We start from the raw sequence: 27,316 nt of genomic DNA, 5'->3' as shown, positions 1-27,316 counted from the left end.
CTGCCACCTGCAAGTTGAGTTGTAGACACTACCACTGATTAACTTGTGGGGAGGGGTGACAAAAACAGTTGGAAGAGACGTTTATTTGGGTTACTTGATATCTTGTTTTCAAACTTTTCTCATTGGCTAACCATGTATGCATTGGGAGTGTTCTTGGTGAATCTATGTGCTATAAAAGATTGTGCGCCACGGAGTAAAGTGGCAGTCTCCTAAGAAGATACCGAGTGTACTTCTGGGACAACTGTACTTAGCTGCAGCTAATAAACCTGATCTTCTATGCTCAACAGAGTGTCCTGTGTCTCTGTTCAACAAAGCAGGTGAACTCAGGAGATTAAGGCCCTGGTTCTTCAATTGGTGCCCTCTGTGAGGCGGCTTCAGAGGTAGCGGTTTTGCCTGAAGGTCATGAGGAACCCCGCAAGAAAATTCTGGAGGAATCGCGAACCACGTCAAGCGACCCCTGTATGTCGAAGTGGTCCGAAGGTCTTTTTCAGCGCGGTTTCTCCTTCCTGGCGGCTGCTGACGACTGCTGCCCTGACTGCCGCCTTGCTTTGGCCCCCTTTTGGTGATGTATGGTATCGCGAGACAAAAGACGGGCCTCTGTTGGCGTATGAAGACACTTAGTTAAGTATTGGTGGGTAGCTCCCACTATTTTGTTTTGATTTGGGTCTTTGATTCGGCTATTGCAAAAGCCGAAGCCGAGGGGTGAGTACATTTGTGCTGTGTTATTTGATTTAACCCCTTGATGTTTGTGAACAGTCCAGTGAAATAACGATGCCTGGTCTGAGTAAGTTTAGAAAGTTTAGTTGTTTTGGTTGTGATAGGGATTCCCGGCTGGAGGACTCTTGTCCAATTCCTCCGGTTGGAACTCCCACTTATGAGCTTTATTCTAAACATGGTGTTGGCCCCATTGCCTTTAATGAGGCATGGATCCGATACACGAAGAACGATGGGGTTCTGCAGTGGCCACAGAATGGTAGCTTTGAGCCTGACATATTAGAAAATTTGGAAGCAATTTTGTTTAAAAGAAAGCCCGGTCGGCAATGTTTGACTCTTTCCGCATTTGGCGCAAGGAAGCCAAACAGAAAGAAATAAGACAAGCAAAAAGAGATAGGAAGGAAAAGGGCATGACTGTTATACAGGCTGCCCAGCAGTTTAAAGATAATGAGAATGATTATACAATTGAGGTTTTAGATAGACAACATCGTATGGCAGGACATATAGCAGTCTGTTGGGCTGGTTTTTTTGCAGTCTTTTGGAACACTATTAAGAAGCGTTTCTTGTAAATATGACTTGCAACTAGTATTTACAAATGGTTTGGTTTAAGTACAGTCTGTGGGCTGTCCTTTGTTTCTGTCCTAAGTGTTGATCTGTGGGTTAAAATGTGTGTTTCTAGTGGGTTAAATGTATGTGTCCTGAGTGTTTGACCCCTTTCTGTTTATGTCTGAAATGAGCTCAATGTGTGTTTGTGGTTTTTCTTGATGTTTTCAGTCTTTCAGTTAATTAATATTAAGTAAAAATTCAGTAAAAATCCAGAAATGAACCATGTGATATGCTAAATAGCTATATGTTGCTATATAATTTATAGAGTAAGCAATTATGCACATGTACAAACTGTTAAATGCTTAAAAAATAAAATTAAAATTCACATTCACTAGGAATACAATGGCCTCAAAAACGAAATTGTGTGTTTTGTAGAAAATTAAACTTATAGTATTTTTTTTACTTACATACATTGTATTAGATGTTAACAGGCAAACACTTCAGCTGAAGTAAATTTTTGCTGAACTCAAACGCAACACGCATTGATATGTCTTAGTTTGAAAAAGACTGCCACCGTGCTCATGTTACAACACTGAGAGACAAGCTTTTAGTGTCGCTAAGCAAGCAGCTCTAATAGACAGGAATGTTTACTCAGCCAGGACTTCGCCCTTAGTTGAACACGGGTGAATCTTTGCATTTCAAAATGTTGTTTTAAAAAGGTTACAAAACTAAGGTTCATTATTTTGTATTACAGGAAGACATTTCAATTAAGGGTTTCATCTTTTTAAGCATTTTTATAAGAATATTCTTGGTTCTAATGTTAAAATAATTGTTCTGTTAAAAAAAATAATACAAAAAAAGAGGCGCAAAAATGTGTCATATTTTAAATTAGGCTTCTGTGCTTAATGAATGCATCTAAAATGATAGGCAAGGGATGCAGCTTGCTTTAATATGTGAAATTATCAAAAATGAATGGGTTTATCAAAAATAATTATTAATTATGAAAAATTATTATTAAAAATAAGTGCTTCTAAATTAATTTGTTTACTATTTATAAAGTTTAATACTCATACGGTGACCTCCTAGTATTATAATTTAATTTAAGTTGTGTTGTACTGAGGACATTTGTATATGGAATTTCACTTGGCGCAGGCTTAAAAAAACTCATCTTTCTAAAGGATTTGCAGGAGATATGTCTAATATCCAATATCTGCAATCTGTAAAGAACATTCTGAGGATGATTAATATGTAGCACAATTATAGGATATTTATTTTTAAGTTCCCCACATATCAAAGTCGAAATTGGGTAAAATAGACCATTTAAACAGCATTCTTGCCCTTTCCAATAGCTTTAAAGTTCCTTAGGCTTCAGTAAATGCATATATTTAGGTATAATACAAATTTGCAGGTTGTTTCCGATTTGGGGTTGCTTTTAATGTCTCAGTGAGCCAATGTGCCCAGTGCAGAGGTTTGGGTTTAATATCAAGATTGAAGGTTCTAACTCTGGCTTGACCTACTGAGACGTTCATCCTTTTAAGGTTGATGAACTAAGTACCATTGCATAGGGTAATAACAAACATGTGTTCTAAAGCTAGTATGTTATGTTATTATGTTCTGTGAGTTATTCACAGTAAATGTTTTAATAATTTAAAAATAGAAATAAATTGTAGCCCCTAAAAGAAGTAATATATATAACATGTGTTTTAAAATAGGGTTAATTATTGCAGGTTAGGAAGAGTTAGGAAGGTTTTTTTGTTTGTGACAAGCTTCAGGGTGAGGAGAGAGACAGGGCTGAGGAGCGCAGAGCGCGAGGCAGATTTTGACCTTGAGGTCAGTAAGGTGGGAGTTAGGAGTGAGTGTAAACAGATGAAGAAACCATTGCTTGGAAAAGCTTCTCTGACAAGAAGACATTAATGCTTGCACACTATAGGAACCTTGAAAGTGGCGGGGACCAAGAATGCTGGCAGAGGCTGGATAGCAGCCCAGAAAGTTCTGCTGAGGTGTTATTCTTAGCTCTTGGAGGACTGTGCAAGGTCGAGAAGTGCATTCCTGCACGGCCTTGCTCAAAGCAGGGCCTCAAAGGGGGTGATACATTCATATTTTTGCTTTTGAAAATACTGTCTATGTAGTTGCCTTAATTTAAGATGGTTGGTTACAATTGATATTGTGTGTGCTATGTGAAGTATCAGTAGTAGGTTGAAACAAGATGATTTTTTTTTTGTATGACTCCTTTGAAAACAAAACAAAATGTTTGTGTGTTTTCCATGTTTTTGCATTTTGTCCTTCTATGGATTGTTCCTGCTGGTCCTGTGTGTCAGAAGCGACACAGTAAGTTATATTTGACAGCCGGTCACCACTAACTGGTGACCAGCTGTCAAACGGAGGGTTAGGAAAGTAAAGAAGTGTAATTTTCATTTTAAGCCTGACAAATTAAGCAGGCCCGAATATTGGGTTTTGGGCTGCAGGTTCATAGTGCATAAAGTACATGACATGGTGTTGTGAGGAACTGGAACATTAGCTGAGATTACCGTATATGGTGTAGGGGCCAGCGGTAGAGTTAAAATTTGTGTACTATTTTGACTTTTGTGTATCACCTATACTCTTGGTATTGTGTCACAAACTTGACTATCACCCGAGTAATTTCTCGTTCTTCCTATAGATTTTTCTTTTGCCGCTTCTCCCCTGATTGATGTTGCATTGTGCCTAGTTATTGGGGATTTTAGCTATGTCCTAGTCCCATTTCTCTTTTTTTTCATATTCCTTTGACCAGTCAGCCCTTTTATTATTATTGGTGTATTGTTCAGGTTCACACTTCCAGACTGTAGTAATGTACCAGGGACCCCCATATTATGTATAATTACCTTTTTGTATGACCAGACTGGTTTTTAAGAATTTAAGGGGAGGGGTGACAAAAACAGTTGGAAGAGAGGTTTATTTGGGTTACTTGATATCTTGTTTTCAAACTTTTCTCATTGGCTACCCATGTATGCATTGGGAGTGTTCTTGGTGAATCTATGTGCTATAAAAGATTGTGCGCCACGGAGTAAAGTGGCAGTCTCCTAAGAACATACCGAGTGTACTTCTGGGACAACTGTACTTAGCTGCAGCTAATAAACCTGATCTTCTACGCTGAACAGAGTGTCCTGTGTCTCTGTTCAACAAAGCAGGTGAACTCAGGAGATTAAGGCGTGCCCTGCGCCGCCAGGCCCATAAGGCCCTGGTTCTTCAGGGTATGGCTGGACACCAAGCTCTCATTTGAGCATCATACCAGGCGAGTGGCAGGCACATGTTTTGGAGTACTGCGAGGTCTCAGGAAAACTCTAGATGTGCTACCTACGGCAGTCAAGAAAACCTTGGTTCATGCCCTGGTGACATCGCGTCTGGATTATGGGAACGTACTGTACCTGGGAGTGAATGTTAAATGCATACAGAGATTCCAACGTATCCAGAACGCAGCAGCACGCCTAGTCTTGATGCAACCAAAGAGAGCCTCTTCAAAGAGGGCCTTAGCCTCCCTTCATTGGCTTCCAATCATGGGAGAGAGTTTTGTTCAAGGCTCTATGTGTTAGCCATCGGATCATACATAGGAAGTGTCCCACCTACCTGCATGACTTATTAACTCCCTATTCTTCGACCCGTCAATTAAGATCTAGTGGGATGGGGAAGGTGAGAATCCCTATCATCAGTAGAGCAAGGATGGCGTGGTCGCTCCTTTCGCTATCTGGCAGCTCAGCAGTGGAACAAACTCCCTCAGGGCCTCCGGTACATGCGAATGGTTATTTTCCATTACCACGGCGATCGGAATACTTTTCTAACCGCCATCCTAATCGACCCCTAAGTCCCTGGAGGCACACAGTGGTTTCATGTCACATGGACAGAGCCCTCAGGCCTACAGTTTTTATTATTTATTTTTCAATAATGTAATTCATTTTTGCCAGCCTAAATTTTCTGTAGAAAAGGTGCCTAAACAAAAAAGTTTGGAGAAAGTGATCAGACTAGAGTAATTAGCCACAAGTATAATGATGTGACTGGTGATTAAATCTACCCAGATCTTACCGGCTCCACAGTGTTTGACTACTTCTGGCCCCTTCATGAATGTTCTGTCTTTGAGAAAATGTCCTGGCTCTTCCGGTTAATTTGAGTATTTGAACAAAATATCGAGAAAAAAAACAATATTATGATACAAAAATATTATGAAACAAAAATATTATTTCAATAATATCGTGATTACAGAAATATTATCAACAGGAATATTGAAGGTAAAAAAAAATGTTTTTTAGCTTTGTTTTTGACTTCTTTTTATTAAACACTGATGTAGAAAATGCTGTTTTTAATATTGTTTGTAAATGTTAATTTGCATGGAATTTATTGTAGTGTGTTGTGTGTTTGATTATTTCTGTTTGTTAATTTTTTTATTTGTGATTTTTAGGAAGATAATTTATTAGGTTTGAAATTGTTAAATTTCTATTTTTAGTCGTATCAATGTATATAAATAATATATATATTATGGTTTTAAACTTTTTGTAGTAGCAGGATATTTGTTTTTTAGGGGCTTAGATAGGAGCGATTTTTAAAAAGTGTATATTTTAAGGTAGAATTTATGGTAATACTTTTATTGATATTCAAATTAATATTTTACAATTTCAAAAGATCTGCTGTCACTTTAATAGTTTTAATTAATTTTAATTTAATAACATTTTAAATATATATTAAAGGTATTAAGTGTAAAATTATTTTTTAAACTAAAATACAATAATTTGTGAAAACATTTTAAAATATATTTTAAAAAATGATTGTAATAAAGTAATATATTCAGAACTATTTTTACATAGAGTATTTAACATGTTAAATGTTTATAAAAAATATTCTAATTTAATATTAAATGAAGAAATTGTAAAAAATATTTATATTTATTATATTTATTAATGGCGTTAAATTGAAACCATACTTTATCAACAATAATATTTAAAAGGTTATTTACAAAAATCTAAAATATTAGAAATGTATTATTTTGTTTATATTTGCTTTAAATATTATCTTTAATACATTTTGTTTCATATTTTGATGTTTAAATGTGTATATATAGGTCTTCAGTTGTGGATAGTGTGTTTTTTGATTAAATATTAGTGTATTTTATTGTTAATAAATTGTGTGTGACTATGGGATATTTATTTGTGCATATAAAAAAATATTTTGTAGCAGCGTTCTTTAAAACTGTTTTGATTGAAGTATTTAAGGTAAATTCTATCTTGTTAGTGTCTAAAATTTTTCTTCAAATAAAATAGAAATGTTGATTTTTACATTTTGTTGGCTAATGAATGTAAGTGAACGTTAATGGACCAGTGTGCAGTGCACAAAATATAATCAAGTAGGACACAGCTATTCGGGCTTGTGCCTGAGAGTTGAAATGGAAAAAAAGAAAATGAAAGCAACCTTAGGTCAACCGTAGACTTTGCAATGACAAGACTAGTCTCGGACTGCAGTGGATGCCTCCAAGACCAGGATGTTACCCATGCCTAACTTTTATTCCCATGCTTAACCGCCAATGAAGATTCAAATCAATGTACTGCTTATGTATGTCACCTCAATGTGAGAAGAGACATAGATAGGTACCATACATGTGATTCGTATTGATAAATGAAAACCAAACTATGATTCATTTGATGAATGGAAGAGGATTAGCTAAATGCTTCTAAATTGCAGTTAGAGTGTGACTTGATTGGCTTTTTATTAAATAAATTGTCAAATATTGTTTTCACTCCGCACATCTCATTTTATGCCAGGAAACTCCAAAGCACTCCTGCTCTATGGTTCAGCTCTGTTCACAAGAGAAACAATGCCTAAATGCAGTTGTACCATTGTTATACAGTATAATTTTCAAAAAATTAATCAATCAGGGATTTGTAAAGTGCTGCTATTCAACCTTGAGGGTCTCAAGGTGCTGGGAGGGCTGCAGATCCATCTGAGCGTTGGGTTCATTTGAAGAGCCAGGTCTTGAGGTCCTTCCTGAATTGGGACAGCAACGGGGATTGTCAGAGGCAGGGGGCATGGTGTTCCAGGTCTTGGCAGCGAGGTAGGAGAAGGATCTTGAGCAACACATTGATCCCAAATTAATATCTCCCCTTTTTAAAATAATTTTTGCAAAGGTTGAACAACAAAAGCATTACTTTGGATGAAACAAGAGTAATACCCGCTCATCTCACGGAATTATTTCAATTCCTTTTTGTCTTTGGGAGAAGGTACCTCAGAAATCACTTTTACCAAGGGAAATTTTGGTTTTACACCATCCAGTGATATGTGATGTACCTAGGTAATCCAAGTGTTGTGCTAATAAGGCACACTCATCAAATTTCAATGTGAAACAAATTTTTTTAAAACATCAAGAACTATAAACAAAATAGAGCTGTGCTCCTCAATGGATTTTGTAAATATCAATACATCATCTTGATATGCCTGTGTGCCCCTTATACCAGTAAGAATGGTGTCCATTTATTTTTTAAAGACATTCGCTGCAGACACCAGACCAAAGGGAAATCTCAAAAATGTATAGGCTCCACATGGAGAAACAAAGGCAGTCAAGTCTTGGGAGTCTGCAGCGAGTGGGACATGGTGGTATGCTGAGTGCAAATCTTATAGGGAAAATAATTTAGCATCAGTCAAATTAGCTAATAAGTCTTGAATTCTGGGGAGGGGATGACAATCCACCAGAATATTGCAATTAAGAGTGCATAAGTCGGCACACAAGCATATGTCACCATCTGTTTTTCGGACTATAGCAATGAGGTTTACTCACTCAGATGAATCTACAGGAGTAATCACTTCTTCTTTGATCAGTTCATCTAATAAGATTTTGAGTTCTGATCTTACAGACAAGTGGACAGGTCTGGGTCTGTGTGCACAGGTATTGCAAGTGGTTTTAACTTTATCCTATGTTCAAAGCAGCAAATTGTCCCTATCTTGGAATCAAAAACTTCATGATAAGCCTTAGTAATTTCGTTAACATCTTCTTACAAATCTACAATAGTAGCTACAGATGTGGGATTGCCTAGTAATGAATTTTGCTCAATCCTGCCATCCCATGATCAGTTTGTATCTTAAAGCAACCTTAATAATTGTTACAATTTTTCTCCCAAGACATTCTAAGCATTCATGAAAAAAAAACAAGATGGTAATGTCTTGTTCTCCATAGGCTTTAGGGTTCACATTTGTAGGAGTCAACATTTATGAATCAGACCAGCATTGTGAATACAAAATGTCTGAAATAATTGTGATGGGACCCCAGAATCAGCCATCTACCTCATTTTGATGCCCCCAACATGTGTCTCCCATAGTGTACCTTTTACTGGTTTAGAACTGTCAATAGTATCTAGAGTGAGAACAAGTTTTGAAAATCAGAAGTAACTTGAGATATCCCTGTATCAACTGTATGAACTTGTACATTGGTTTTACCTTTGAAAGTGTCCTACCTTATTTCACTTGTTACATCATTTAACTTGTGCCAGGCAGGCAGGATAATTACTCATATGAAACTTTGAGCCACACCTAAAACAAAACCCTGAACCTTTTTTCAGAACGGACCTCATACGTCTTTAATTAAATGATAAAGCATTCACTGTGTCAGTATATTGAATCCCACTAACAGTATGAGAGACCAATTCAGTACCCATTCGTTTGCTAGAAATAATAGATGTTCTATTGACTTGGCTAAATCTATGACCTCTGTGAGGGCTGGATCTCTGCAACTTAGGAGTCTTTACTGAATCTTGCACTTGTGCGCATGCGGGTGAAGAGCTGGTGAAGAGGTCACAAGCGGGTATACCGAAGACGTCTACGGCATCCTGTGTGAAGGTTTTCGCAAAGGGAAATGCTTGCTGATTCAGTCAAGAATGAAAGTGGTCCAATGCCTCACACGGGATTTAGGTAAGCAGTAATCCTCTGGTTGTAAAAACGAAGTGCTCCTTCCTGCTTGCTGTAAAACCTCAAAAGCAAACTGAAAACACCGGTGGGATCCTCCTGCAAGCTCATTGCCAAATGAAGTGAGGGGTTCACATTCAATAAAGAGTCTGAACCCATCCGATGATAGAAAAAAATAAGTCTTCTATATTCCATGTAAAGGAGCCAATGTCCCTGTAGGTCTCTCTCAATCAGTTCCTAACTCCAACTGAAGAGAGTCAAAGTTGGTAACCATGGAGAAGGAATGCAGAATGCTGAGGCCAAAGCAAATGTAATCATAACATGTTGTTCTACAGAGTAACTGGTGATAAGCTAGGAACCTGAGGTAGAAATAATAGAAGGACTAATGTTCTAACACAACAGTTCTCCTAAAGTGGCGGTGGCAGACATAATTCTATAAGATTAAAGCTCCTGAATATCTTGTAAGTGTCTGTTATCTACATTCTTCAAGGCTTGTGTTAATTCTGAAAATATCCAGATCTGCTGAACATCCATGAGTCCTTCTGTGGTTTTGAAATGTCTCTTGCTCCATGCAGCATGATTCCAGAAGGAAGGATTCCTCTCAGGGCTCGGATAAGTGCCACTACGATGTTGCTCCCTTCAAAGCAGGTGAAGCACTGGCACTTTGTTTGACATTGCCTTTATAGAAAAGCGTGCACAAGCAGGCAATCAATACCAGAAATCTTGTGGATTGCCATGCAAGACTCTGGTGGATGTGCATGCATTTCACACCCTCAGCTGTGCAAACACAAATGGCAGAGCCATTTCACAAAAAAGTCTTCAATTTAAACATATTTAGGGTTTTTCAGATGGAACACTCCATCAAATAGTAGCAGATATCCCTCCAATACACTACACTTTCAATGTGGCCTGAAGGAACTGATTGATGTGAATCAATGTAAAAATGAGAATGGTGAAAACAGACTGGAAGGAACCAAAACACATAAAAACACTTTTAAAGAAACACAAATACATCACAAAATAAAGGAAACAATTTTATGGAAGAAAAACTACATTAAAATTGTATGGGGTTTTGGGATAGTTCCTTATTGGGTGTTCATGGGCGGTGGAGTTTAGGAGTGATGATGAGTTTTTTAGAGGTTAGAGATGGATTGGGTTGAGCTGTGGAAGGGGATTTAAGAGTTAAAATAGAGTTTAAATAGATGATCATTAAGGGTGGTGAGAGGATTTTAGAGGTCAGGGATGGGTGAAGTTTGTGAGCAGAATTAAATTTTTATGGTTCAGGGACAGCTACATATTAAGGATGTTGATGGTTTTTAAGGGTGCAGGGGAATGTGGAGTTTAGGGGAAGAAATGGCAATAGGATTCAGATATGGTTGGAATTTAGGGATCGGTGTAGTTTAGACATAGTGGGGCTTTCCCTTGGTTTTACCTATGTGTGAGAAATTCAGTTGTTGATTGACTGAGGTGCTAGCCCTGGTCAAGCAATAGCCACATTCATTGGCAGGGTGAACCACAAAAAGTCACTAAAGTATCCTGTCCTTAAGCCTGAGTAGCTTGTCACAAAAAGCATTTGGGCTTATATAAAGTATTCATGCAGTACACAAACAGTAATAAAATGAAAACACAACACAAGAAAATCCCACACCAATTTAGACTAAATTTGAATACATTATTTGACCCCAAAATGAAAAAAACGAATCAATAGAACAGAAAGTTTTTAGTAAAAACTAGCACTTAAAAGATCAAAGCACCAAATGCAGACATCTAGCCCAGCGAGACTGGGTCAAAGTAAAACAATAGGGCCCATCACAATGATGCGTTTGTCAGATAAAAAAAGTGGTTCGGGCCTGGTCGGTGCTTTCTTTCGGGCTTAGGAAATAGTTCTGAGAATGGGCAGGGCTGCAGGCAGTGTCCAAGGAGGGTGCGTCATCACCAGAGAGCTGACGGATGAAATTGAAGTAAAGGTTTCCATGCTCAGACTCAGGGCCTGTTTCATTTGGTGGTGGGAAGGGAACTCAATTGCAGTGGTGACTTAGTTCTTCCCCGCCAACATAGTGGTCCACCCACTCGATCTATCTGTGGTCGGAACATGGCAAAGACTACTCTGTTTCCACCATGGCCAAACTTTCCGAAGGCCCTGTTAGGGCCAACATTGCCAATTAGGATGAGTGGCCACAGAGTATCAGGGCTCACCTTCAGCTTCTTGCTGGTTTCTGTTGTCTTGCACAGGAACAGAAGTCGCTAGCTTCCCAACTCCCACTTCCAACCACTCAGCCCCAAGTTATACCTTGGCGCTAACTGATTAGTGAGGGGGAAGGGGGAAAGTGGATAAAATAATAAACTTTAAGAAGAGACTGGTTCTGGACCTTCTGGTTTTCTATCTGGATATCTTCTTCAGCTTTCGCACTGCCTACCGAAGACTCCTAAGGAAAACTAAACACACAACAATTTTATTTTTTCCCTTCCTCTACACTATCCTATCTCTTTTCTACATTTCCCTTGAGATATGCTACCTACCCAAAATCCTGAACTCCGTGCCTCTCTTCCTGACCAACTCTGTTTTCTTCTTTCCTTATTATGGATGTCTTTTAATTATCTGTAAAACAGTTACTTTTTGATTATAACCTATTTATTCCTTGAGCGTGTATCTAATAACCTTTTATTTATATATAACCTACCAGCAGTTGGTTTACTGGGGGCTTTCTCTTTTATCACGTCATCTTTTCTTTTTCTGTTCTTTAAATTCTCTAACTCTTGTCTTCTAGATTATTTCTTCCTGAGTTTTTAACCCTTTTTTCTCTGTTCTCTTTCTCTCCTCAGGTTTATGCTGTGCTGGAATAACTCTGGTAAGTCTTTCTCCTCACATCTCTTTCCCCTCCTAGTTTACAGTTTTTTAATTGTCTGTGATTCTGCACCACTCTAACTCTCTTCACAAACAAAATCGTTAATGTTCTCTTTTTTCTTTTACAGGACCCAGTATACTTATTAATGCAGACAACGGTAAGTTTTAATTACTTTCAGCGATATTGCGTCTTTTGGCATTACTTGACATTATTTATATGCCTGAAAACCTTTCCTGTAATTCACTTAGCTTTCTACTTGTTCTCTGTCAGGTGTAGCTGAATCTTCACTCGGAACTGAAGAGACGAGCCGACTCCTATCTCTACTCCAGTAAGTCTTTCACGGCGAACTCCAAGCGTCTTCTTTTTTCTTCAAGTAAGTATTGGTTCTATGACTAAGAGACAGGTCACGAAGGGGTGGCTCTCTGAAAACTTCGTACTCAAGGGTAATACACTTCAAAACTGGGAACACTCGCAAAACAGTCTTCTCTGAGGAAAAGTCTTTAGTGAAGTGCGCAATACTTCAGGCGTGCCCGCGTCACATCAGCCTCTCCGGATTTGCAAACAACTAGACCGCAGACCCCAATGCCTTAGCGGCCATCTTGGAATCGCGGACATGCCACCAACTCGACCATTGATGCCTGGTCAACCCTGTAGCACCATTTGAATTTAACCCCTTGCTCATCGCTTTGAAACTCGCATTAGGGATCCTGACACAGAGCCATTTTAATGTCTTTCACTGCCAGGCAATGAGGGACAGTAGAATGCAAATAATGCTCCCCCTTCCATAGGAGATGACAGTGATGGCGAGAGAAGCATTACGTTTTGTATTTGTCAAAAAAAACAGTTTTAGGAATTTCTTTTTATAAATAAAAAAAGAATACTCTTTGCTACAGGGCTCATAAATGACTGTCTGCTTGGTGGTCACATATAAATTAGTCCCTTGGTCATGAAGACAGAGTAATTTGCTATCTCGTCACAGTGAATAGAGGGCCATCTGCCTAGAATTAATTCAGGTCATCAGTCACTTTTACGGAAGTCAAAAATCTCCAGCTGGATGAGGCAGGAGGATGTAGTGGGTGACAATTCCAAGAGGCCAGATACTACATTGGTTAAGGACCACTGAAAAGGATTTTCTGCTGAAGAGAAGAACGTAGCAGGAACTACCATGAAGTCAGGACGACAAGTGATGCACAACAGGTGGATGGATGAGTAGGCTGGTCCTTCTATTCCTTTGAAGCAGTTTTTAGGCAAAAATGTTCTATGTCCACAATTTTAACATTTGGCAATCTAGGCACCTTTACCGCCACTGCCAAGAGTCCAGAACAGGAGAGGCACCACCTGGGGGTTAGGACTCACTTAGGCATGGGTCCAGGAGTGGGGTCAAGATGGTGGGAAGCTGTTATGTACTTGTGGTTCTGAACAGGAGGGCAGCAAACTAGCCATGGAGTCCATCTGGTAGTCCTGGATTCAGGAGAAGAAGCAGGGCAGGCTTCTTAGTGTTAAAGGAAGGCTCCAGGCAGCAAAGCAGCCCTACCAGGTGCAGCAAAGTAGTCTTGTGAAGTAGTCAGCAGGCCACAGCAGAAGGCAATCCTTTAAGAGTTCTTCCATAGTTCCAGAAAGTGAACAGAGGTATGTTCTTATACCTGGTGCCTTCTTTGAAGTAGGAGAAGTTTCTAGAGGTTTCTCTTTCAAGTGATTAGAGGTTCCTAACTCCTCTGTCCTGGCCCCAAGATGGCTGCGGGAACAATGCAATGGTGACAAACCCTTTGTGTGAAGTCAGAGCACAGCCTAATTATTTGCAAATGTGGGTGTGCCTTCCTCTGCCCCCATCCTGCCAGCAGATGGCCCATTTAGGCACACCCAATCCCTCCATTGTGTGACCATCTGAAAAGAATTCAAAGAGTTTAACTTACAACTATACCCAATTATATGACCTAGGTCAGGCTGCAAGCACCAATGTCAAAGGACAAGAAAATAGCAGCTTTGTAAAAGTAAACACAAGGAGTTGATGGAAGGAGCACTGAAACTTTTCAGACACTCACTCCCAGTCACAGATCTGAGATGACTACATCATCGTTCTTTAGCTCAACATGCCACCCTAGTTCAGTCCCAGCTATATGCAAATCAGTCTTGACCCTGTGCCTCATGGGAACAGTCCAGTCCGAACTGCCAAGCCAGGTCCTCTCTGGAGGACCAGAAACAATCATACTGGGGCCGGTTTAGGGGTAACGCCCCTCATCAGGCATGCTAGCTGGAATCCAGTGTTGTAAGGAAACAATGGCTCGTGTGGATTAATACTTGCTAATATAATGTATAATACATGATAGCGGTCCAAAAAAGAGGATTAAATGTGATGTCAGAAAGAAAAGCACAGCCATACACATTAGATCTTTTGTAGAAAATATTTTTTTCTCTTTATATAACAAAAAAGTTTTGTAGGAAGTGGACATAAATTCACAATACAAATTGACAATATTTATACGAATTTCAAATAGTGTCCCAGTGAAAAAATTAACCTAAACAAACAAGTAACATAAAGTGCAACATACAGAAAGGTTTCAATTTTTCATTACGAAGGCAATCATAAACAATTAATAAATCCAATTATCAACACTCAAGCATTCTGAGTGTCGAAAGAATGATTCGCCTTTCACGTCAACGGCGTTTCGACCCTATTCCAATTAAAGGGTCTCATCAGGACAGTCTAATATAGGGACACCTACGAAGGAATAATAAAGAAAAATACTTGTAAAAAAAAAATGCTCTTTTATCTCTAAGAAAAAAGGTTTTAGAGGAGCATTGATATTAAGTCTCTCTACCTGGTCGTCATGGATGATATGTAACGTTTTAGGGTGCAGTGTCACCGTGCTCAATGTGAAATAAAATACTCACAGGGACCCAGCCGGGTGCTGCGTGAGAACAATGAGAAAACTGTTAATGCCAAACTCGATATCTTAAAAATGATTATCAGGGTGCTCAAGCTTTCTACTTACCCCTGTGAGAGAGGACTCACAAAGAGGCAGTAGCCCACTCGTTGGATATCTAGTGTTGAATGTACTCGGCGTGAGGGTCTGATTGCATAGGATAACGAACGGGAGCTGCAAACGCGAACTGCTGGATAGCTGTCGCTTATTTTCCAAGAGTCCGATCAACTGTAACAAGGTGTAAAAGGGAAATATAATAGGCTCCTGGGGTTGGAAACTAACCAAATATTTGCAGAAATGACCTGTATGAAACGACAAACCTATCCCTACCTCTCTTCTCCGCTTCCGGGTGTACGAATCTCCCGTGAAGTGCTGCAGCCGGCGAACAAAGTTCAGTCTGCTAGGTACGATCGCATTGATTGGTTGGGATACTCTAATATTTGAACATGATTCGCTGGCGGTCGGCCAATCCGGAATCCACATCTACAGTGAACCAGTGAAAGAAAGCGCGTCACGTGTGCCTCATGGGAACAGTCAAGACCAAACTGCCAAGCCATTTCTTTCCTGGACCGGAAGCAAGCATCCTGGGACCGGTTTCGGGGTAACACAACTCATCAGCCAGGCTAGCTTGAATCCAGTGGCAAAGTGAGCAAGGGCCACATATCTGAACATACCCTGCCAACTTAGGGCTAACAAAGCAAACACAAGGAGATGATGGACGGAGAGCTGAAACATTGCAGACACTCACCCCCAGTCACAGATCTAGGTTGAATCCATCATCATTCTTTAGCTCACTTCGCCACCTATATGCAAATCTGCCTTGATCCTGTGCTTCATCGTAACAGTCCAGCCCGAACTGCCAAGCCAGGTCTTCCCTGAACCGGAAACAAGGATCCTGGGACCAGTTTCTGGGTAACACCCCTTCATCAGCCAAGCTAGCTTGAATCCAGAGGCAAAGTGAGCAAGGGACCCATGTCTGGTCATGCCCTGCCAACATAGGGTGAACACAGCAAACACAAGGAGATGATGGACGGAGTGCTGAAACTTTTCAAACACTCACCCCCAGTCACAGATCTGGGTTGAATCCATCATCATTCTTTAGCTCACTTTGCCACCCCAGTTCAGACACAGCTATATGCAAATCAGTCTTGACCCTGTGCCTCATGGGAACAGTCCAGCCTGAACTGCCAAGCCAGGTCTTTCCTGTACCAGAAATAAGCATCCTGGGACTATTTTCGGTGTAACACCCCTTATCAGCCAGGCTAACTTGAATCCACTGCAAAAAAAGTGAGCAAGGGAGCCACGTCTGGGCATACCCTGCCAACTTGTGGCAAAGACAGTAAACAAAAGGAGATGATAGACGGAGTTCTGAAACTTTTCAGACACTCACTCTCAGTCACAGAACTGGGTTGAATCCACCATTGTTCTTTAGCTCACTTTGCCACCCCAGGTCAGACCCAGATCAGTCTTTACCCTGTGCCTCATGGGAACAGTACAGCCCAAACTGCCAAACCATGTCTTCCCTGGCCAGAAACCAGCATCCTAGAACCGCATTCGGGGTAACACCCCTCATCAGCCAGGCTAGTTTGAATCCAGTGGCAAAGTGAGAAAGGGACCCACTTCTGGGCGTACCCTGCCTAACAAGGAAGCTTGTTTCAGGTACAATTTTGAGCAGATGGACTGACCTTTAATTAGTTTCCTAGAGATGATGAGGTGGGCTCTTTATTGGCATTTTAGATAACAATTCAAACCAGGCCACAGCCTCATTAGTTACCACAGGAAATTAACTGGGAGGAAAGGAGGAGGGGGGAGGGGAAGAGAGGGAAGAGAAAAGGGAGAGATAGAAGTGAAAGAGGAAACACATTTATCATGTACAGGCATTTCCATAGGTTCCAACCAGGTTTTGCATCATCCAAAATACTAATATTACTGACATTTCCCAAGCAGAGTAAATGCCCATTGGAGGTATCTTTATGAAGGGACTATGATAAACTTTGTTACATTGGGGCTCATATCTCAGTAGCAGGCCCACTATACAGGCTGTACTGAACTACCATATTTGAGACTTCCCCAGAACTGTTTCTACATAATGTTGTCAGACTGTCCTTGTTGTGTGGGGTCATCCCTTGATCTAAGGTACACCAGAAGAGGCTCCCATATATCTTTGGGACAGGTAATAGGTGGCAGTAGTGTCCAATAGGCAGCGAATTGTTCATGGCAGTAACCTGCATCTTGCAGCCAGTGTTCAGCTTGAGGTGCGCCCCCTCAATGTTTGGCAATTTGGCGCTTAGCCAGCCGTAGTAGCATAGCGGTCAAAAGTCTACATTCTGGTGGTACCGCTTTAACATACCCTAGGAGGCTCACTATTGGTGTCTGCGTTAAGGGGTAACCGGTGATTTGTTGGAGGGTGTGGTACACTTGATGAGTACAGGCCCCAGCTAGGCCCACAGAATACAAGGGTTCACTCTCCTGTAACAAAAGCTAGAAGGAAGTTGGCACAGAAACTGCAAATACAAAGACAGAGTTTATTAACCCTTAAGGGTGGTCCTACAACCTACACAACACTCTTCAGTATTGCATAGAGTAGCACAAAGAACTTGCATACGTGGTCCCCTTTTATACACAACAGAGGGGCTCATAAGTGGGTGGATACAACATAGAGCAAAATTTATTACCATCTATGGACATTTTCGATACAGGATCAATATATGGGCGGAGTTAACAATTTCCTGAGCCCGCGAAAACATGGTCAAACAAGGACTAACTGATAACAGATGTGGTCAAGTCTGGACATGCGCCAGACGGACAAAGGAGGTATTTATAGACTGTTACTAGGCAGATTACAAGTGCAACTAGCGAAAAGGTAGGACTCTTCTCGTGCAAAGCACGTGGAGACATGACAATACAAAATGGAGTCCAGACTTTAGTCAACATAAGACCAGAAACATGTTTTAATTAGAGAGAATTCATGTCTTTAGTGAATGCTTAATCATATCGCTGTTTTAGTTTTCAACAGACAACCCTTTCAGCATTTACTGAAGACATTCGGCTTGTTGGGATAATTATCATATATGTCAATTTTCATCATCTCTTCCACCTCTTTGTTTAAATGTTTCTGATAGGTGACATTGGCAATAGTTTTCTTATCAGGAATACAGAATGACACACATAAGGAACAGAGTAAAGGACCACACTGAACACAGATGCAACAGGAAAACAGAACTGCTACAATAATACAGAGACCAGTTAAAACTTTCCATCCCCATGTAGTGATCAATGCCCAAAACCATCCAGAAAAGGTCCAAGTGCCATTTTCTGTATGAATTTCAGCTGCGATTTTATGCAATTTATTAATAGCGTTATAGACTGATGGCGTGCGGTCAGGAATAAATACACAACAACTACTTCCGATAATTCTACATGCTCCACCTCTGTCTGCTAACATAACATCTAATACCATACGATTCTGTAACGCAACAATTCTAGTGATTTGCAATTCTTCCGTAAGATTCCCAAGAGCGACAGCAGCTTGATTTGTTACAGCCTCTACAACTCTTGTTAATCGTCGAACCTTCCTACTATTTAGGGCAGCTCCAACAAAGAAAAACAATCCTAAGTTAAAATCAACATACTGCTGTAAGCTAGTGTCAGTTTGGTCAACATCATTAATAGATAAAGTATGTTTATACCTATTTACAGTTACATTGTTCAATAACTTCAAATCTCTATGATAGGATGCAGGCGCTAAGAATACAGGGGGCAATAAAAACGCTACATAACAGACTCCGGACCAGCCGGCTGGTAAGCGATAATAACCCTTATTCCCACATACAAAATACGTATTATGGGAGGCTAAGAAAGTACTATTATTTAATCCATCTATATTCAAAACAATAATACAGTCACTAACACCAACAGGAATATATGACCCACACTCTGAACACACAGGTCTGCTTGAGCTTGTGCCACTTGAATCACAAATTGTTCATTCCCAGCAGTGTCTCTGGTGTTCGTGAAGATATAGGGGATTGATTCATTGTCTGGTCGATATTCTTCCCACTCCCATATTGTCCCATTCGCTTGTGGATAGCCTTCTTTATCTTGATGACATTCCCTATTAAGTCTAAAAAGTAGTCGTCCCACTGTAGGTTTCCGAGTGGCAAAAAGCAAAGTGTACCATGCTCTACAAGAGCCATTATGGGAGAAAGGAAGAGGTATAAACGGCGTTCCTCCTTTCTTCTGATGAGCTGGCATCATACCACATATCCAACAGTTCGTAGCATTTGTAGCAACATGGGTATGATGCAACATCTGGATAAAAGTATTATTCAAATAAGACTGACGATGCTTCAATTCTTGATACGGAAGGGTATAAAAGTAGTGCTCCTCAGGCACTGGAGTGGTCAAAACAAGCAACTCACGGGCAGGAGTCACGTCCTCAACAAACCATGTGGTTATACCCACAATAGCCACAATGATAATAAAGCTTGTCGCACAGAGAATCTTCTTCTTCTCCATCCTGTAATAAGAAGTCAATATCTTCCTGAAACTAAAAGGTTGTCAGAACTCTTCCCCTTAGGCAGCCGTTGATTTCTTCACCAGCGGGCCAAGACGGGTGTCACTACACTAATGCAGGGCTGATCCCCCCCCCCTTGCCTCATTGGCTCTCCGTTTCACTAACCTAAGGGCCGTCCTGACAACGTATCCTGATACAGAAAGAAATCACTTCCTCGGTCTGAGATGATATCTTCCTCCTCCAGGAATCGCTTGGTCCGGGGAGAGCTCCTCAGTGTCGTTCGGTTCCACAGCACGGCCCTTCTCTGCAGTCAGGATTTTTTCGATGGTCGGTCAATACAGCAGGCTCCACTAATCCAGGCGGCACTTTACGACAGTGCAAGGAGTGGATCCAGTTCTTCCGATTGGAGACTTGCACAGCTGTCCTCGTTGCGAGCAAGACTTGCTCAGGACCAACCCATCTCGGCTCCAGACTGTTCGTCCTTTCAAACACCTTGATCATAACATGGTCTCCAGGCCGGAGGTTATGTCCTTCACCTGTGGACCGATCAGGGAGCCCTTCTCGAACCTGTTGATGAATAGAAACCAAATTATCCGTTAACTGTGCCAGATAATCATTCATCATTACACAAGGTACATCATACACTGACTTCGGTTTCGGTGGACCCCAAATATTCATTGGGCGTCCAAACACGATCTCGTTGGGTGTGAGACCGGTCCGAGAATGCGGTATCGATCTAATTGACAATAATGCCAGCGGTAAAGCGTCTGGCCAAGTCAAAGAAGTCGAAGCTTGGATCTTAGCGATCTTAAGCTTCAAAGTACCGTTATATTTCTCAACCAATCCCGCAGACTGAGGGTGAAACACTGCATGGAATTTTTGGGTAATTCCCAGTCCTTTCAGGACATAATTGATAACGTCTGCTATAAAATGAGGTCCGTTATCACTCCACAACAATCTACAAACACCATATCGAGGGAAGAACTCCTTCAATAGCATCTTGGCTGTAGTCATTGCAGTATTGTCTTTCGTAGGGTATGCCTCAACCCATTTGCTGAAGGCACAAACCACTACTAGAACATACTTCAGATTGTTACAGCGCTCAAGCTGAATGTAATCCATCTGCAAAACCTCAAAGGGTGCAGTGGGTGTTGCAAATCCTCCTGCTGGAGTTCGTGTACCCTTTCCTGGGTTGTACCTCAGGCAAATCATGCAGGTCTGCACTACCCTCTTTGCCGTACTAGCGATCTCCGGATGCTCCCAAACTCGTGTGAGTAATTTTACAATTGCGGAAGCACCGACATGCGCTAGTCCATGTGCCATCTGAACCATAGGTTGTACGAAAGCTGTGGGTAACTTCCATTTATCCATCTGCTTACTTCTCCAACACCCTTCGTCATCTAATTCTCCATCATTGGACCATTGCTCCCGTTCCTTATCGGAAGCGGTCCTCTGTATCTCCAGCACTTCTCTCCTAGCATCGTGCCATCTTTCTGCCTGTGACTTCACAACATACATTTCAGTAGAGCCAGGCTGCATCGCCGTCTCTCGTGCCACCCGGTCTGCCAAAGCATTCCCTTCTCCAACTTTATCAACCATCTTTTTATGGGCACTACATTTAACTATAGCAATCTTCTTTGGATATGTTAATGCAGTCAAAAGGTTGTGAACTAACTCTCCATACATTATCTGTGCTCCATGTGACGTTAGGAACCCTCTCTCCTTCCAGAGTAGGCCAAAATCGTGCGCTACTCCGAAGGCATAGCGGCTATCTGTATAAACATTCACACACAATCCTGCACTGAGCTCACATGCTCGTGTTAATGCTATCAGTTCTGCTGCCTGAGCTGATTTCTGCGGTATGCGTGCTGTCTCCACTATTGTTTGTAATGTGGTAATTGCATACGCTGCTGAAGTCGTACCATCTGGTAGCTTCAGGCATGATCCGTCCACCCACAGTTCTCCATCTACATCTGTAAAGGGCGTATCCTGGAGATCAATACGACCCTTTGTCTGTTCCTCAGTCACAAGAATACAGTTGTGTGCTTTTCGTGCTTCAGACTGAGTTTCCGGAAACGGCAACAATGTGGCTGGATTTAACGTTGCACACCTCTTTAACGTAATATGAGGAGCCAAAAGCGTCAACTCATATCCCGTTAAACGAGCACTGGTCAAATGCTGCGTCTTTGTCTGATTAAGGAGGGCATCAACAGCATGGGGAACTAATACCAACAGCTTATGAGATAACACAATTCCTTCACTTTGGCGTATTGACACAGCTGTCGCCGCAACCGAGCGAAAACAACCAGGCAATGCTCGGGCAACAGGATCAAGTACAGCCGAAAAATATGCACAAGGGCGCTGCTTGTCGCCGTGCATCTGCACTAAAACTGATAATGCACATCTATCTTTTTCATGTACATACAATGTAAAGGGCTTCGTATAATCAGGGGTCCCTAACACTGGTGCTGAGCAAAGGGCTTGTCGCAATTGCTGAAAGGCAATTTCACACTCATTTGACCAGGGAAGAGGAATTGGGGTATCTTTTGTCAAAAGTGCTAACAATGGCTTAGCTATGTGTGAGAACCCCAATATCCATTGCCTACAGAAAGAGGCAAGACCCAAAAATGCACGCACATCCTTCTGTGTGGAAGGTACTGGCGTGTCCAAAATTGCTTGAATACGATCTGGTGTGAGTGCACACCCCTCCTTAGACAAAAGGTGACCCAAATAAGTCACCTTTGGTCTACAGAATTGCAATTTCTTCCTCGACACTTTGTGATTGTGAGACGCCAAAAAGGAAAGCAAGGATAACGTACACTTCTCACACAGCTCAGGAGTGTCGGCCGCCAACAAGATGTCGTCGACATATTGTATAAGGGCGACACCATCAGGCAGAACAAAAGGAATCCAATTGTCTTTTCAATGCTTGACTGTAAATACTAGGACTCTCTGTATAACCCTGAGGGACTCTACAAAATCTATAAGACCTATTATTCAAAGTAAAGCCGAAGAGGTACCGGCTATCAGGATGAATAGGAATCGAAAAGAAAGCATTTTTCAAATCGATAACTGAAAATGTGGTCGCCGTTGGTGGGACCAGAGTAAGTAACGTCGTGATATCAGAAACCACTGGATACTGAGGTATCACTATCTTATTCACCTCCCTTAAGTCAATGATAAAACGATAAACCCTAGTATCGGTATCTTTCTTCAAAATGGGTAAAATAGGACTGTTGCAGACGTTGTAGGGAACTTCCTCCACTACTCCCACCTTAATCAAATCCTGCACAATCTGTATGAGTGCCTCCTCCCCCTCCTGGGAAATACGATACTGAGGGAGGCGTGGTAATACCGCACCCTCCTGGACACTAATGTGGACAGGCGGAATCACCATCTGTCCCACATCAGTATCCGAAGTGGCCCACAAAGTACGAGGGAGGGAAGCTAATACAGCATCCTCTGCAACCACACACATCCGTTCTGTCATAGGGTGATTATCGTTTAATATCACACGTACTCCAGTAGGGGAGCAGCGGATCGTAGCTCTGAAGTGCTTGAGCATATCAAGACCCATAATGTTGTCAGGCGTGTTCGGGGCAAGCAAAATCGGACAAGGTGCAGAAAGTTGTTCAACACGAAATGCAAGGGGTCGGGATAGAGGGCTTCGAGAGAGTGTACCATCAAACCCTACCGATGTAACCATTAAGCCAGATGGGGGAGCCCTCGGAACCAATTGTTTGGACAGCGCACTGCGAGTAGCTCCTGTATCAACTAGGAACTGATCAGTAGAACCCAGAACATTTGCTGAAACATAAGGACCCTTCTGATCAACCGGCACTTCAACTGATTCCAACCCCCATCCAACGCAATCCTACGCATGCTGCGAATCATGGTACCCAGAACGGTCATTTCCAGACATTTGATACTGATTTTGCCGATCAAATACATTAGGTCTATCTCGTTGCTGCACGTTAGGCTCAAAGCGAGCACGATCATTAGAGTTCCCTCTAAAATTCGAAAAGCCCCCTCTACCTCTCGGCGGTCCCTGACCACGTCCCTGACGGGGTGCATATAGTACCGGACAATCCCTGGCCCAATGACCCAACTGTTTACTATACGCACATTGATTTCTATTAACATCTGACCGACCCGAAGGGGGACCATAGAATCCTCCTCTACCTCTTTCAACACCCCGACGAGGCGGACCATACACTTGTGCTAACATCACCTTAGTTTTCAAATCTTTCGATTTCTTCTCCTCATTCCCCTTCGCTTCTTGTTCCTGACGCTCATAATACTGAGCCATAGTCAGGAGGGATGCCGGAGACGAGGTGGACAAAGAACTTTCACTCGCCTTTAATCGAGCTGCTATTCCCGGTAATAAATTCGCCACATATTTATCAACAAAAAGATGTCGACCCGTATCATCCGTAAGCGACTGACCACTGAAATCATGAAATGTTTCCTCAAAGCGCGTAAAGAAGTCTGAAACTGATTCATCAACCTTCTGTTTACACGAGGCTAACATATTCCAGTCAATCTTTTTAGGGGGGATAATCGTTTTCAACTTGGTCAAGATAGCAGCAGGAAGATCTAAAATAAGCTGGGGTGGTTTTTGCGCGGGTTTCCTCTCCCTATCCTCATCCTCAATCTCAGACCACCTAGCCTTAAAAGCGGCTAGATCATCCACCTTCCGCACAGATCGCCACATATCCGGTGGTAAAATAAGCCCAAAGAACAAATCTATATCTGCTAAAGTCATAGTACAAGAATTCAAGGCCCCTTCGACCTCTTCGTAAAAGGCCGCTGGATTCTTGCGGGGGTCAGGCAATGCATTCTTTAATGCCATAACATCAGTCCTATGCCAGGGAGTATAAACCCAATTATACACAAAATATCCCCTAGCATCGGGGTAAGACATGTCTGGACTAGTTCCTGCTCCTTTAGGAGGAACATACAAAGGTGCCGCCTCTCGCATCGGTTTAGCATGCACTAGTTCGCTCTTATCTGAATGGGAGGTAGACGATTGTTTTCCGCCAACATGTGAATCCGATTTCTCCTTCTCCCCTGTCTTTTGGCGCGCTCTCTCTTTAAGTTCAAGCATCGCGTCCCGCAATGTAAACAGCCGTCGAACCGCATCGGGTACCTTGGAGGGAGAAAAGACACCGTTACGTAATGCTTTAGAATCTGATACTACATCTTCAGGCTCAAAGACATCAGAATATTTCCGAAAGGCAGTAACCACTTCTTCAGAAAAAGTTTCAACAAAATACAACTTCTCTCTATCCTGCCAACTTCCCAAAAATTCCAATAATTCAGTAAGAGATAGCTTGCCTTTAAGAGCGCGAAAAGAAATTTTCCGAAGCTCACCCATACGCTCAGTTGATAACATGGACCGCGTGTCTACCTTATCCGAAACCGATCCAGAATCCTGTGACCTCGGGGCAGACGCGCCAACATAAGGGGGCGGAGAGCGATCTAATAAATGAAAATCATCTTCGAGATTAGTAAGGACAGGATAAAGTGGCTGGCGGACAGCATATTGACCCGAGACTTGCAACCTACGCTCTTTCTCTTGTCTCTCCGCCAGTTCTCTTTCCTCCCGACGCTTTGCTTCCTGTGCTCTCACATGATCATTTTTCGTTGCTCTTTATCAATCAGCGCTTTCTCACGTTTCTCTCGCTCACGCACTTCCTTCACCCATAACCGTACACATTCAAACATGTCTTGCCGAGCACGCCGTTTACACAAACACTGTTCCACATATTCAATCTTACGCATATCAAACGATCCATACAAAGGCCATCGTAACTCAGGATCCTTTTTGGTGTATTTCCTCCACACTGTGCTGTACATTATAGAGGAAAGACCATGCTTCACATACATATCCCTATTAGGAGTCCCCTCTGGGGGGGCTGGAGCGGATTCCTCAAGATTTAACCGGTTTCCAAAGCAGCAGCACCACTTACGGAGTGCGCTAAAAGCAGGCATGCTAAAAAATAATGCAAAATATGCAGTATTATCAAAAATGGCACTTAAACTTTGCGCCGTTCAAATTTAAACAACTCCGGAGACATATCTCCACATTACCTGCCTATATGTGTTGCAACGCATATATTCTCACAATAATCAATACAAAATATGACCGGTCATCACAAATCAAACTCAAATAGCCAACCCAGGCTTCAAAACTCGGAGCAAGTACCGTACAACGGTTCTTACCAATCAAGAGTGTCCAGATTCCAATGCCAAGTTCCAAAATTCGCCCAAACGGCTGTCACACGGCAAACCGACAGAAGAGGTCTCAGTCGAGGACCGGCGCCACCTAGATGGTCAGCTCGGATGGGGAGGAAGAAACCTCGGGATGCCAGGACTAAAAGACGCCGCTGGCAGTGATCACATCCCGGGCCAAATTCCTCACCTTCGTCACGACCAGTCCTTCGAGCATCCGAGTCGCCGATGAGCCCCACGTGACGGGCACCAATTGATGAGTACAGGCCCCAGCTAGGCCCGCAGAATACAAGGGTTCGCTCTCCTGTAACAAAAGCTAGAAGGAAGTTGGCACGGAAACTGCAAATTCAAAGACAGAGTTTATTAACCCTTAAGGGTGGTCCTACAACCTACACAACACTCTTCAGTATTGCATAGAGTAGCACAAAGAACTTGCGTACGTGGTCCCCTTTTATACACAACAGAGGGGCTCATAAGTGGGTGGATACAACATAGAGCAAAATTCATTACCATTTATGGACATTTTCGATACAGGATCAATATATGGGCGGAGTTAACAATTTCCTGAGCCCGCGAAAACATGGTTAAACAAGGACTAACTGATAACAGATGTGGTCAAGTCTGGACATGCGCCAGACGGACAAAGGAGCTATTTATAGACTGTTACTAGGCAGATTACAAGAGCAACTAGCAAAAAGGTAGGACTCTTCTCGTGCAAAGCACGTGGAGACATGACAATACAAAATGGAGTCCAGAATTTAGTCAACATAAGACAAGAAACATGTTTTAACTAGAGAGAATTCATGTCTTTAGTGAATGCTTAATCATATTGCTGTTTTAGTTTTCAACACACTGTGCTTCAGTAATCCACAATTTTGCAACAATCCCAAGCAAGTTGTAAGAAAGAGTCCTGAGGCATCAGGCAACATATACACTTCACCTATTCTCTCAGCCCCATGTAGTGTAGTTGTGTAGGTGTGCAATATATTCTGTGCAGGAATTTAAAATGTATAAGGCGTAATCTGTAATTGGGCGAAAGAGCCGCAGTTTGTTTGCAGCAATCTGTCATTGTTACTTCGTTATGGGTAGGTCAGTGTCTGCCATCCATTGAGCATGAGCTCTGGGAATACAAATCGGCGCTTTGTTGTGCATGATAGTGTATAGGTGTGTAGTCAGCTTATGGTGTGTGGCATTTTTTAACAGATGTTCCAGGGTATCTAATGTGGGTGGTGAGTCCGGGAATGTACTGTGTAGTGCATGGCATGTGTCTTGCAGCTGCTGATATATAAGGACATCCATTGCTGTCGGCTGTGGGGTGTTAGGCTGCGTGGGTGGGGGAAGAAAATGGCCCCCTGGGTATAGGTCCACAAGTGTGTTCAAGGTCCACTAGTGTGCTCTGGGTTTTACACATGATTCCGGCATTGCCGGTATCATTTGGTTGTTAGCTATCGGAATGGACAGAGCATAAAGGCATGGAAGCTTAGCATGGTGTCTAAGTCTGTTCCAAGCCCCTCTTACACAGTCCACTTTAGTAATCCCCACACATGTGTACTTGTATGGGTGGCATAATGTGATGGACTGAGGTGGAGGGATGGGTTCAATCGGCTTCAACGGCCACATGT

Source organism: Triturus cristatus, chromosome 2_1 (assembly GCF_964204655.1).
Source record: "Triturus cristatus chromosome 2_1, aTriCri1.1, whole genome shotgun sequence".
Lineage (NCBI taxonomy): Eukaryota > Metazoa > Chordata > Amphibia > Caudata > Salamandridae > Triturus > Triturus cristatus.
The sequence above is the reverse complement of the archived record's forward strand: the minus strand, read 5'-3'. Positions refer to the sequence as shown.